This window comes from Pogoniulus pusillus, chromosome 16 (genome assembly GCF_015220805.1).
Source record: "Pogoniulus pusillus isolate bPogPus1 chromosome 16, bPogPus1.pri, whole genome shotgun sequence".
Classification (NCBI taxonomy): domain Eukaryota; kingdom Metazoa; phylum Chordata; class Aves; order Piciformes; family Lybiidae; genus Pogoniulus; species Pogoniulus pusillus.
This window is the reverse complement of record NC_087279.1, coordinates 4,715,163-4,730,031: the sequence shown is the minus strand read 5'-3', so window position 1 is coordinate 4,730,031 and position 14,869 is coordinate 4,715,163. Positions and strand designations below refer to the sequence as shown.

The 14,869-nt window shown below is 41.0% G+C and overlaps 1 long non-coding RNA gene across 3 annotated transcripts in view; it reads left to right on the top strand.

The window, feature by feature from the left end:
- Positions 1–14,869, top strand: part of LOC135182292 (uncharacterized) — a 109,495-nt gene that overhangs the window by 10,951 nt on the left and 83,675 nt on the right. For all 3 annotated transcript variants that reach the window (XR_010305146.1, XR_010305148.1, XR_010305147.1), the window contains exon 2: positions 11,095–11,181. This is a non-coding gene — a long non-coding RNA (uncharacterized LOC135182292). The remainder of the gene's footprint in view (positions 1–11,094; positions 11,182–14,869) is intronic.

Below are 14,869 nucleotides of genomic sequence, written 5' to 3'. Positions count from 1 at the left end.
ATTTATTTATTTATTTAAACTACTGCTGCTCCTGTTGCTCACTTAATTATAAAACCTGGATAAATGCACCTCTCGGTATAAATATTACTAATGTTGGCAGTAATTGAAGGTGAAACTGGCAAATGTATCTATCAAGCCATTTCACAAAGTAATCATTTATGAACATGGCTCTATTAATTTGTTTAGTCAGATGCAGAGAAGCAATAAAAGTGATTGACTAAAAACAATTAAAACAGTAAAAGTAAATTGTTGTGTGCATTAAAACCTGCTGAGCCTGTCAGATGGAAATTGTAGGTTTAAATGTGAAAATTAAAGCTATTGATTTTAGCTAGTGTGTATGGAGCTACTAGAGTCCTAATTTGTTCTAGTTTTCTTAGGTAAAAGTTGCTGAGACAAGAGTAAAGATAATCCTAAACCCCGTTCCCAAAAAGGCATAAGGCTGCAGAAAGACATCTATGATAAATATTTGTGTTGCCTTGGAAAGATGGGAAGAGGTTTTGGAAGACTTATATTAACTGTCAGTATCTTGACACTGGAGAACTGAATATAAATATTTACCAATAATGGTAACTTATTGTGCTTCAGAGAAGGTGAAGCATGAGACATTGACAGGAGAGAAAATACAGCATTGATGCAGGCTAGATTACAGGGCTTCTTGCTTAATTTATGTGCATGACTTTATTGTCATTTTGGTTTTATATCTTACAGTAAATCTTGCTTTCAGTGAACTATTATTTTTTTAGTATTCAATTAAAATGATAGGCACAAAAAAGAGTGCCATATCTGGACAGGTATTAAGGGATAGTGGTTGGCTCCAGCCTCTGCACAAGGGCTGCTGTCATGAATTGAAAGAGCAGGGCTTTAAGCAAGTGTGATGTGTGTTGACTTACCGATCTTAAGCAATAGGTCATGGTATTATTTCCTCTTATAGTTTCTTTAGATCTCATTATAAATCACTGCTTTGGGCTGTGTTATTTGATGGTTAACCACTTGATCAATAGGGGTTTTATTAAACCTCGATTTCAGGAGTGTGAAGCACATCTTCCAGCAGCTGTAGTTCTTTCTCTTTAGGAAGCAGGCTCTTAAGTTCTGTGACTTGCAAATGCTGAATCAGTCTGTTCAGTGGCATTGCAGGTGAGTGTTTGTTGCAAACCATTTCCCTTTGTGGAAGTAACCTACTAGAGAGAACTGACTGTTGGCATGTCAGAAGTGAGTGGGGGAGAGGTAGGGAAAATTTGAATCTTTCTACATCCTCAGGCACCATGGAGCTCACAGGCAATGTGTGTCTACACAGAGACTGTTTTAAAATGAAGGAATCAGATACTAGGACAGATTCATTCAAACATTGTGGCACACCTCACAAATTCCTGGGAGTCTGTTCCACCAGATGAACTTTTCCAGGGCAATGGGGAATATAAATAACTTGCAGTCAGTACACAGCAAGATGAAGTTTCTCTTTATGCTGGTCAAAACCAATTCTCTCAACGTGAAGTGGGGCAGGCACGTCAATAATAGTGTTACTGAAGTGCCACCAAGAACAAATTTACAGCTCTTAAGGCAGTTGTTTGGTGATTTTTAAACAGTAGCTCTGTAGTCTTTATTTAGTAGTAACAGTCATGTTAGATTTCAGCTGTTTGTGCTGGATCAGATCGTGCTGTGTGAAATACCAGGGAAGAGCCCTCTGTGTCTGCTGCTGTGTGCCACTTGCAAATAGGTGCTGTCCTGCAGTAAGGTGTGAGTCCCGCAGCACTGCAGGGGGATGTCATGCCATATGTCTGTTCCATCATGGGTGTGAGCTGCTGAGGGAGGGGAGAGGTCCCCACAAGAGGGTTAACTCCTCGCAGTTATAAGGAAGCTGTCAAAAGAGGTGTCATTTCTGGGCTCTGATTCAGCAAAGCTCATGAGCATATGCTGAAGTGCTTTGCTGAATCAGGTTCTAGCAGGAGAACTTGTCAAAAGCATTTCCCCTCTCTCTGTGCAACTGTCATGCTCATCTTAACCTTCTAGAAACTTCTTTCCCAAGTATATTCTTCTGGTTGTGACTCTCGGTTTGGAGGAAGGTTTTATAACATGTTTTACTTGTAGACTGCAAGGTAAGCCACCCTGCTTTCCTCATTTCTGCCTTTTAAGTTGATACTGGTTTTCTAGAGAATGAGAGGAAACTAGAACATTTATGAGCCCTGGTGTCACATCAGTGCAATAGCTTGTGTCATTAGCATGCTTTTAAAAGCATTACCTGGTATTGCCTCATAACACCTACATCATCTCTAGCATGCCCTCTGTAGAATTTTCAGTTGCAACAGAGATTGTGAGGAAGAGGAAGGACAATGACTTGCGTGAGAGGCCACTCAGTGAGAAGTAAGCTGAAGCCTTTTCTGGTACAGCAGTTTTCCTTTGTTCTAGATTGTTGGTAATGGTGTGAATGAGGACTGGGAAACTTAACCTTTAAATGCAAAGGGGAAACAAACAGCATCCTAAAGGCCTGAGCAGGTCTTCTACAAGTGAGAGCTTAGTCTTGAAGTAGTTCTGTCTCCTTGTTCCATTAAGTAATGAAATGCACTGCTCAGGGAGGGATCCTTGCAGAGATTTAGAGCAAATATGTGTGACCACAACCAGACAATGGCCTTCACAGGCAGCACAGTGAGACAGTTAAATTTTATGGTCTTACACAGTGGATGTCCTGACTCTGCATTTTTATATAAATAATCATTTATTCACACCAATTTTATTTTCATCGGCCCTAAAACTCAGTGTGTTTTATGTTTAGCATTATCACAGGAGGAAACTATTCCCTTGAGAGCAGAAACCTAGTGAATTTTCACATAAGTACCACACTAGCAGCTCCTTCCTTGTGGAGACTGGAGCGTTCAGCAGTTCCAATTCTGCTGGGAACTATAGCATGGCACCGTTATAGCAAATAATTTGAGTAGTTATATTCCTAAGTGCTGTTCCTGGCAATACCATGCTGAGCATTTGAGCAGAGCAGGTGTGATTTTTATCTCTGGTTTAAGAATAACAGTGTTTCTTTGCCTTTTTATAAGAGGTGACTAGATCAAGAGCTCATATGAATATATATATGTGAATATGTAAGTCAAGGTTGGTTAAAAACAAAGAAGTAGAATCATCTGCCTGTTTGTAAAGGGAGAAAGAAGGTGATGTACACAGCTCGCTCCTCTCTTCCTGTGAGGAGCAGGACTCTGCACCCAGTCCAGGGTGCCAGAAAGGTAGGGCTGTGAGTAATGCCTACAACATAGAATACTGTTAATGTGAATGTGAACTTTTTAAGGCACTTGCAGAGGGGAACATCCACACTGAGAAGTGTGAGCAAGTAGAACCTATCAGTGTTTCCCAAAATGGCTTTCTGGCGGCTACAAAAGCTGTTTACTGCACTATAGAATCAACCAGGTTGGAAGAGACCTCCAAGATCAGACAGTCTGACTTGTTGCCCAGCCCTATCCAGTCAACTAGACCATGGCACTAAATGCCTCATCCAGTCTTTTCTTGAACACCTCCAGGGATGGTGACTCCACCACCTCCCTGAGCAGGCCATTCCAATGGTAAATCACTCTCTCTGCCAACAACTTCCTCCTTACATCCAGCCTATACTTCCCCTGGCACAACTTGAGACTGTGTCCCATTGTTCTGTTGCTGGTTGCCTGGGAGAAGAGACCAACCCCCACCTGGCTACAGCCTCCCTTCAGGTAGTTGTAGACAGCAATGAGGTCACCCCTGAGCCTCTTCTTCTCCAGGCTAAACAAGCCCAGCTCCCTCAGCCTCTCCTCATGAGGTTTGTGTTCCAGGCCTTTCACCAGCTTTGTCGCTCCTCTCTGGACCTGTTCCAGTATCTCAACATCTCTCTTGAATTAAAGAGCCCAGAACTGGACACAGCACTCAAGGTGTGGCCTGACCAGTGCTGAGTATAAGGGAAGAATAACCTCCCTTTCCTGCTGGCCACACTGTTCCTGATACAGACCAGGATGCCATTGACTTTCCTGGCCACCTGGGCACACTGCTGGCTTATGTTCAGCTACTATCTACCAGTACCCCCAGGTCCCTTTCTTCCTGGCTGCCACAGCTGGGATGTTAGAACTCTTCTGACCCTTTTCTATGTGGCCATTGTACTGTTCCTTAGGAAGAAGGTATTTAAAATTGGATGCTCCTTTTTATACTGGATGTGTTATCTTTGATAACAGTGATTTGATAATCAGTGTTATTTTTGATAACATTCTGTTGTGTATGCTGTTTCATATTGCAAGTTTCACTCACCTGTGGAGAGGAGCTTTATAGGGAACCAAATGTTATGATTGTAAGCACTGCAGAAATTGTCTGGAGTTGCAACTCCTCCCAGTACTGATGTTGAGATGCAATTAGAGGTGGTCTCAGTCCTGAGCCTCCTTCCTATCCAGAAAAAAAAAAGACTTAGTTGGATGTTTAGTCTCCTCTCTGCCCTACAAGATAAGGGTAGAGAGGAACACAGAAACTTTGTAGAGGCTTGTTTCATTGCAGTTTTGTGCTGTGTGTCTTTCTTCCTCACGTGCTTCTCTGACTAGTATCAAGCTACAGGAGCATTTCAGTGCCGCCTTGTCTGTGAGATTCGTTGCTGAGATTAGCACTTGCACAAGAATAGTTAATATAATTTGCCTGTGCTTGTTGTAAATGATGTGTACCACCTTGGTTCAGTACTTGGGCCTCAGCATTTGTAGTCCATGTGTGGAGGGACTGCTGTGAACAAACCTTAGTGAAACTAACTTATCCCTGGTCTGCTACAGAGAGTCTTAATGCAACATACTGCTTTAAAATGTGAAGCTGAAATACAGTAATAATACATTGTAACTGTATTTTGCCTGTATTTAATATTTGTTTACAGGCTTTGGCCAGGATTGAAGAACCTGTTATTTTAGGTATAGCAGAAACACAGTCTTGGTTGGTTGTTTTTTCTTCTTTTGAAAACAAATTTCAGCTTGGCTACAGAACATTAAAATACATAACTTTTCCTGCAGTTTCAAATGTAAACTGACTGTATTTAATATATATGCAAATAACCTTTTTCATAGGAGTAAAATTTCATATAAATAGATAATTAGTAGTTCAACTTCTGTTGTGTAATGTGCATTATGACATTAAAGTGCTGAACGGATTTTGATTTATAGAAAATCCAACATGAACTGTGACTTCTGGCAGCAGTGCAATGAAGAAACAATCAATCCTAAACATACACTCCCATTCATACTGGAGAATTTTTTAATGAAGATTGGAGTGGTTCCTAAAAACTGAGTTATGTACCATCACCACTGAAGTTCACTAGCTCATCTAACAAACTCCTTGGGGATAGGTACTGGAAGGCTTTTCCCTGTGACTACTGTAGCCTGCATGCCAAAATCAAACATGAGAACAGGATGACTTTCTTATTTCTGTCAGTGTACCATGTGGTGTCTGGATTCATTAGGCTGGAGGTGGAGTTAGCACCTTTGTGATACCTTATCTGTTAACAAAGTAAAACCTCCACAGGAAATGGTCCTGCCTACCCTGTCTCTTTGAGCCTGGGGGGGATCCAAGGCTGTTTCTACTCATCAGATGGAAACTACAATGCTCCTTTTCCTTAAGATCTGATTAACTGTGTCTCTGAGGGCTGGGGAGACTGTTGTAAGATGCAGGTAGGTTTAAACTACCCAGCAGTAGTTGCCCAAGAGTTCTCTACTGGTTTGGGTTAGCGTTTACTTCAGTGTGATGCTGACTTGTTCCAGCCGAGCACCTGTTTTGCTGTGCATTGCATCCTCAGTTATCAAAGGGGGAAGCCAGAACAGGAATGTTGTCATGGAACTGCCTTCTGCTGTACCAGATCTCTTTCTGCCACTGTATGTTGCTTAAATCTGAAGGGTGAAGTGTAAGCTGGTCTTAAATTGGAGCATTAATCAGGAGAAATGTGTGCAAAGCTCTTTTACAGTGTCACTTCATGGCACTTGGGGTAACTGCTGTGTTATACCTCATTGTCCTTGGATCTTCTTTTCTTGACTGTCTCAATACCCTGTGGAGAAACTCTCCATGCCTGCTGCATTAGAAATCATCTTGCTGGAAAAATGAGACCATTCCATTGAGCTGAACTGAAGGTTTTGGTGAACACCTTAGTGTTGGGCATTATTTCAAACAAAACATAAATGAGTCCAGATCTGCTTGAACCGAAGCCCAAATCTTTCTGGAAGATTTGCAAACTTTAGAAAACATATTGCACTGAAATCCAAACTTGGTAGGTTTTGGTCACCTTTACAAAACCTCTATACAGCTCTTCCAAACATTTCATTTAAACTCTCTGCCATGAAGAAGCTTGAACTATCCCTTCTTCCAGCTCTGTGGAAAAAATAAAATCACTGACTGTTGTTTTTGGAATTGTATGTGCACCTACAGCAGGCATTTACAGCAGGACAAAGTTTGTTTTACTGCATTGCTAGGGGAAGAAAATACTTGCACAGTATTCCAGTTCTAGTTTCACATGTTTTGCGGTGGATAGCTATAGCACTGTCAGGAGACAAAGCATAGGATTTGATGTAGAGCAAGATAGCATTTCAAGAAATGAAGAGCTCTGTTTCTTCTGGAGGAATGCAGGTAGTGTAGAGATCCTCCACAGGAGAAAGAAGCAGTGAATCAGAAATTCATGCAGACAAACTTTGCGGATGTGAGATGTAGACAGAACCCAAAGAAGCAGTGAATCAGAAATTCATGCAGACAAACTTTGCGGATGTGAGATGTAGACAGAACCCAAAGTTTGGTGCAGATGTTGCCATAGACATCAGGGGCTTTGGAGATTTCTTCTGGTGATGATAAAATGCTAAATTCCTCTTAGTCCTCTGCAGTATTGACACATGTGTTGTGCCAGATGGGTGGGTCCTGCTTGTGGGGATTTAAGTTCCTGACTCGATAGTGAACTTGGCTATGTCTGCATTGGTTTTCATTTTGCCCCACTGGCTCCAGTGAATTAAATCATGCTTGTTTCATGAAGGTATTTGATTCCTACCCTAGTTCTTTACCTTACAGCATTAAGCAACTTAGCAGGGTAATTGGAAAGGATGGCAACTAGGTTGAATGGGTGAGAAGTTTTGCCAGTGAGGCTGCTAGAGCATGGTATGTCCCAAAACAAAGCAACATGGAGTGTTGTGTGAAGAGAAGAAAGCTGTTTGAAAATGGTCATGTAAGAGATGTTCTGCTGTATGAGCAGTGGAGTTTGCTTTTTGGGGGTAAAAAGTAGGAAGGTCAGTAATGAAACTCAGCCTACTTGTACTTTGTAGCAGATTTTGTTTGTTTGGTGTATTCCATTGGCTGTTTTTGGTAGAAACTTTGATTTGGGTGAATAATTTGGTTGCTAAGCTTACATCCATTTGACATTACTGTTCAGCAAGTCCATGGTGAAAGCAGTGGCATTTGGCAGCAGCTCCTTGTCACTTGTATTTAAAGTACTGGAAACAAACAATGTGAAGTCTCTGATAAGGCACAGAAGATTCCTCTCCCCTGGTAATATGTGGACTTGAATTTGTAAAAAGCAGCTTGCTTAACCATTTTACATGGAGAACTTAAATACAGGAAGACAGACATTGTCAAACACTCTGTTTTCTGCTGGCTAATTATTTTTGCTTCTTGCTGGCTAACTCTGGGAAAAGAATTATTTTACAGGCCACAGTTTTATTTTCCCAATTATAAGAATATTTGAGATTTGCCAGTAATGGTTTGTCCTTTAAGCTATGCTAGCCACTATAGCTGGGCTTTTATTTGTAAACATTGTTACAGTTGTAAGTTTGGGGGAGGGAAAAAAAAAGCCTTTGTTTGCTTAATGAAGTTGGCTTTATGGATCCATATAACATCAGTGCCTTAATTACTCCAAATGGATAATAAACACTTTCCTATATATGAGAATGGGAGAGACACAGTGTGACTGTCATTAGGAACAATTGGATTTTCTCTTGATAAGTTGCTAAAAAATGTAAATACTACAAATAACTGCCTGAGGGCACGTTAGATAACGATGCCAGGAACCATGCAGCAAAACTCATTTTTACAGAAATTGCTTCCTCTGTTGGAGTTGAATACAGAAGGAACAGAATGCATAAGCTGCAATATGGTTTTTTTATACTCTTTGCGAACACTTTGTGGTGTATCTGGTGTAGATAGTGCCTGGTATTTTAGTATGTGGTATTCTTGTTTTACTGGGAAGAGCTGAATATTGGCATAGGTTAGGATCCAGTTTTTCCTAGTAAGACATTTTCTTGGCTTTAGGCAGTTTAACCCTGTGTTCCATGGGATATAGGAAGAGCAAGACTACTTTTTAAATTGTTTTGCAGCTCATAAGAAGTCTCTTGTGATCAATAGAGAAAAAGAAGGCTGGACTTTGCATTTCACAGACTCCATAAGAGACAAAACTTTGCTGGCTGGGGTTGTTTGTCATCAGCCAAGATGCCAATTCTTTAAATGACTTAGCAAAAAACTGAACATTCCACTGATGTTGATTTCAATGAATGCAAACAATTCTTTCAGGGGAACATTGTGACAACTTTGATTTAGTAAACATGACCCTTTGATTACAGATTTGCTTTCTGAAATGGGCCAACAGCAGGTCTGCCTATTAGAATCTATTCACTCTAATAAATCTAAATAAATTCTAGATCTGAATGGGTGCTGTGGAGATTTACTCTTGATCTTGCACTGCTCTCTTTATGCCTTCAGAAAGTGTAACTTCTCCAGCATTGCCCAGATAGTCTGTGCAGACCTTTGAGAACCTCAGAGCTGTTGAGCAATTGGGCAAAACCATCACAGGTCTGTCAGGATAAATATATTACTCATGGATACCCTGTGACATGTAGGAAACTTCAGCCTCACTGGAGTCTGTTCACTGAAAGCAGGGTGCTATCAGAAATGCACAGGAGAAAGGGAACAAGACTGCAGAGTGGTTGTGGCGAAAGGCTTGAGTGTGATTTGGGGTGTATCAGCTCTGACATACAGCAGGTACTAATGGGGATGCTGATGCTGGTGTCCAAAGAGGCAGATTGGTTGGTTCAGTCTTGTGTTTAATCACTGGAGAGATGTCAGTTTATAGTGGTGTTTTGGTGTTGGAATAGCTTTGTGTGTTGTTGTTGTTCATGTCTTTACTGTCCTTGTCTTTCCATTTGTCAGTATGATGAGCAGGTCTTCTGAGGACTGTGGAGATTGCAGAGTCTGCTCTGGGAATGGTTGAATTTTGTTTTCCTCTTGCACTGCACTGTGAATCTTCATTTCATAGAAAGCTGCCATGCCATAAATTGAGAAGAAGGCAGCACAAGATAAATTAGCTGTACCATCCTTTATATGGAAGATTTTATGATGTATTCTTCCTTGTACGAGACTCCCATCATACCTACCTCTTAAAATGAAGACTGGTGAATAATGGCTTAGGCAAGCAATAAATACATAATGCAATGCCACCTTTGAACCTTGTAGCTTGTGTGTAGGTCAAAGATTATATGGATTGTAATCATGATTTATGCTTTCAGTCTCTTGATATTTCTTAGACCATCCTTGCTTGTCTGTTGGTATGACTTTAATTATTTAATTATTCTATTTTTAGGAGACTGTTCTAATGCTTCTAATACTACTACAAAGCACTTAAAAAGAAGTTGTTGTTCTGAATATGGAATAATTCAAAACTTTATGTTCAGTATACACAACCTCATTGTGTTCAATAACTCATACATCCAGAAGAATGTGAATAAATATATATGCAAGTGTCTGTGTTCACAAGTAGCAATTTGTCAAAGAGGACTCAATTTATTATTGGTAACAGGGTTAGCAATTGTCTGTCTTTTAGCAAATAATGTAAACTCACTTCCTAATTGCTGCAGAACAATAATTACACAAACATCTTGACAACTTCCATATTAATTAATCTCACACTGGTTCATTTGAAAATTTAAGCTTAACTGATGAGTGATGAGTGTATCTGAGAGCTTCCAAGCTTAATATTATTTGATGTTAAAAGTGCATCAATCAACCCTTAAGCATAACTTGACAAAATAATTTGATGGTGGCAGATGCTTGTTTTTGTGACTCTGGCTTGTGCTGATTGTTTGCTGTACCTGAGGTGTAAGCTTAGCTAGCTCATGCCTCGATGAAAGCAAATACTGTCATTCAGTTCCAGCCTCCCTTGTTCTTGCTGTTTGGCTTGCGGGGGCTTTGCTGCAAATAAAAGCAACTTGTGCACAGTACTTCAGAGCACTGGGTTTCACACAAAGCTCTGCTCTTATTCGCACCCTTTCAAGGCCAAGCTGCCAGTCTTAGTGATGAGTGAGCAGAATCTGTCTGCTGTTGGAGAGCATCTCCACAACCTCTGTTCAAACAGTGTGGTTGGGCCGACCTCTCTTCTTGCTTTTCTCCTTTACCCTGCAGTTTTGAAGCTAACTGCTCTGTGGGGCAGCCTGCTGCTATTTCTGGTAGGATAGCTCAGTGTGTAGCTTTAGTACTGCTTTGTGCTGACATTTGGCAGGCTAGATTTGTGCTCCTTATCTTTAAGTAAGGACACCTCAAGTAACTTCTCTCTTGGAAAAAGTTAGCTTTATGGTATATGTGATCAAACAGTGATGCAGCAGCCAAGATAGTTGGTGTTTTCTTTCTTTGCTGGTGTGCTCCTGGGGCTTTGTCACATCAGAGGTGAATGACAGACATGATCCCTTCTGGTTTTTTTCAGCACGTGCTCACCAAGTGTGTACATCTCCACAAATGAGTGTTCACTGTGTAATTGTGATGTTACTAAAAACTCCAGGCTTTGTCTCATTAGGGTTTTCTCTGTGTTCAATAATTTGTAGGATGAAGGATGATGCTGCTGGCAGTGGGAGGGAAGGTGTGGTATGTGTGGCTTGAATGCAGAGGGGCTGGTTCAGAGGGTGGCCAGACTGCCAGCTTGGCACTGCTGTACCAGGCAGATACCAGCACAACCTATCTGCAGCACAATTCAGATTTTTAACTTGCAGCCTCTACAACACATGGCCAAAAGATTTCAAAGCCATACTGTTGTCTGGTATCACTGATATTCGAATCCACTATTGGCAATATTAATGCTACTTTTACTTTGTGTTTCAGTTCTGAAGTTCCGTGTAATCCCATTAACTGTCTGGGAGCTCAAGCATGGCTCATCAGAAGAAAACCTCAGAGCAGCAACAATCAAATGTAAGTGTCTGTGAACATATACAGTTAACAATCAAGTGTAATTGCAAGAAATAGTGTTTGGAATAGATGCCTGTGCCCCAGCCTCAGGGCATTGTGGCAGATGTAACATAAGGTTTAATAAACTAGGTCCCTGTTGCCAGTATTACTATATAAGAGTAATAATAATGCTGAGAATGAAAGCATCCATCAATAGCTGACAAATCTGACACAGATTATACATATGCATGTGCAAATACTGGAGATGCTACTGAAATCTGATGGAACTGTTAATAAAAATTCTTTAGTGGTCTTAATGGAACATCATTTTGTACTTATTGCTCCTTTCACATGAGGTTAATTTTGAGAAACAATCATTTGAGTGTTGTTGGAAGAGGTACTTATAATTGCAAAGGTAAGTCACAATATGTTGCCTGATACATCATAGATACAATAGCTCTATTCAGAGAGGAGTTTAGAGCTTAAAATTAAAACTTTAAATGTAGTAAATATTCACACTTATTTTTAGCACAGAATCTCTGTCTTACTGCATATTCTATGAAGAAAGCCTGCTGGGTGAATGACTCTTGTTTCAGTTTGTGAATTTGTGGGTGGCCCAGTTGCAGAGCTATGCTTTTTTCATCTTTGTAAGAACCGGGCAAAGAACATAGGTATGGTTGTAAAGAGTTTGTTTGTGCGTGATTTTGTTTTTTAAGAGAGGAAAAACTCCCCAAACTGTTATAAAGGAAGACAACCCTGCAAGCTGACCTGGTATTGCTGCTGTTAGCCCTGTGTGATAGCCCAATCCTGTGTCTCAAAAAAATGCATGTGGCAGGACCAGGCTGAGCTGTTGTCTCAAACAAGGTGTGTGAGGTAGCTGGTCTTGAATTGACACAGAGGTGGCCTTAATAGCTGCTGGCTTAGCAATGAAAAGAGAGAATTCCTGATGAGATGGGAATTCCTTCTTTAAAACCATGTATAAAGTACTGTGTGACAGACACTGCACTGCAGGTGCCTGGTGCACACCTCTCTCTGTGATTTAGAGAGACTATGCTTCCCCACAGCTCAAAGGGTATAAAAGGACCACAACTTCCAGTCCCCAGGTGTTGCATCTCACTAAAGACTCTGCTGGGATGTACACCTACCACCCAGAACTCAGGCTATTCTTGTGAAATCATTACTGCATCCAAGGAGTGGTGATACCTTCTCTCTCTCTTTTCCCTCTCCCTTCTACTCCCATCCATTACCAGGAGTTTTCACTGGTTCTAACAAATCCAACTCCGAAACTCTTTGCTGTAAGTTTGCTTTAAGTTACTCCAAAGGAATGTTACCTCCCCTGGTGTCCAGAGTTGGCTCAGAACACTGGGTCATGACACCCTGTGAGTACTCTGTTCAGGGGGCTGACCTCTTTATCAGAGCTTGGCAAGATCCACTAAGTGCCAGTGTCCTAGTTAAGTCAGAACAATATCAAGCTGCACACTGCATATGAATTTTGAGTTAGTGACAATTGAAAATAAAGGCCATGGTTCAGCTGTGTATATGTAGCCATTTTCCAACTGTTTTGCTCTTCACTTACACTGAATATGCAACTTTGGAGCTCAGCTTCCAGATCATTGTTTCTGCCTTGACTTTTAGAACTTAATGTGAAATGTAAACGCTGTGAACTGCTCCTGTGTTGTGTGTCCTTCCCAAGGCTAGAAGCAGTTGTATATATAGCTGTAGATCCTGGTCTTGCAGATTTCTGCTGTGATGCCAACTTCTGATTTTGTAGTCTTCATTTCCAAACCCTCTTTGGAACCTCTGTGTCAGATTTGTCTGCTGGCCCAGTGAGCAGTGACACCTGGGATGCTCCGGGACTGTGCTGGAAGCAAGGGGCTGTAATCCCACCTCCTGCAAATCATATTGTCCTGTTTTGTGGTTTGTGTTAAGGAATTTCATCATCAGATGTGTTGGCTGTTAGTTATATGCTTAGGGACATCCTGTCATGTCATCCATCAGTTCTGACTGATCCATCAGTTCTGAGAAAAGTAAGCACAGGCTGTTCCAGAGCAATTCTAGACACCTCTTTTACTCCTGATAGTAGAGGAAGATCCGAGGAGTCTGGGTACCAATGTACCTATGCCTTAGCAAAGCCAGTGGATTTTGAGGGATTTGGATTGGTTTAGATGAGTTTTTATTGGAGCCTGTTGCAGAAAAAAGGAACTTAATTTTCAAACAAACATCCTGTTTGCACTCAAATGCAAATGGCAACTCTTCTGTAAACTTGATGCAGGTGCTTAAACTTGGCGTCTGCTCCACTGGAGTAAATAACACAAGTAAAGGAAAACTTGGCCTTGAGGGACTCTCCTAATGGTTCCATAGCGACTGGGTTGGTTCCTCTGCAAGTGTATGCTAATAAACTTACACTTCTGCACAAAAATGTGTAGATATTGGAGCATTTAGTCCTTGACCTTTCAAATTAATACCTCCCAGAATATTCATGTTGTACATCCCTTTGGGGAGATTTAAGCAGGGAGAGAGACCCTCTGAAATTAGTCTCCAGATACAACTGTTCAGATTTCTAAGGCTCTTACTCTAGGAGTGTTTAGGAGCCTGGGTCTTTGAATCTTTCTTTGTGCTTACTAAGCATTAGGAACTATGTAGAAATATTTATTAATTGTTATTACTGTCATAAAACTTACAACACCACCTGAACTATGTGAAGGTGCTTCCCAATTCAGGAAGGTGATATATGGGCCACAGTAGAGATCATGTTTGTTGAACTTAATATTGCTTAAATGTGTTCTTTATGTGTCTTATTACATATATTTGAAGCCAATGACCAATAAAAACAGTGTTGGGTTTTGCTGGTTATTTTTCACCAAATGTGTGATGTATTCACAGTTTCCAGAGGAGGGGTTTGTTTATATTGTATTGCCCTGCTGCAAGAGCTAATATATTAAACATTTTCCCAAAGGATATCTGTGGTCTTCAATTAACTTTTTTCCCATAGGCCTATAATATAGCATTATACAATATTTGGTCAGTACCCTGCTCTCCTGCTCTTGCGTAGGACTTATTGGCTCTCATTTCCTGGGGGAGCATTATGAGAGCAGACAGGAAGAATGCATCAAATGAAAAGTTAATTGCGTTTAAGCTGTGGGTGAGAGGGAAACAGGATTGAGACTTCCATTCTATTGTGCCTCTAAAAAAAGAGAGAGGTTAAATGTAGTGTTTCCTAGGCCACTAACCCAGGGAAACAGGGAAAAATACCTCAGTCACAGGAAGGACAAAATATAAAATATGGAAGTAGTCATAAGAGGTTTCCCACTTGGGTTTGAGAGCTGGGTGCATAACGATGGAAGCAAGAACATGTCAGCATTCCCAGTAGCTGCTTTGGAGGAGGGATAAAATCCTGTCTGCTTCCTAAAGGCTGCTGTGGTTTGCCTTGTTGTGCAAACTCAGTTGTGCATGAAAGAAGTGGTGAAGGATGGAATAGAGGAACTTCGCCCTTTACCAGGCAAAGTCATTACCATGTATGTGATGTTAGGCTGCGGGCAGCTTCACACCTAAGCTTTAACTGGCATGGCTTCTTTTAGGGAGAAGCCAAATAGGGCACATCTGAGACTCGATTGTGAGCCACTCTCAGCAGTTGTGAGAGCTCCAGACCCAGCTACAGGGCTTGTTCATGCAAAATGTGCTTTGTGCAAGGACGTGAGTTCCCAAGGGGGTG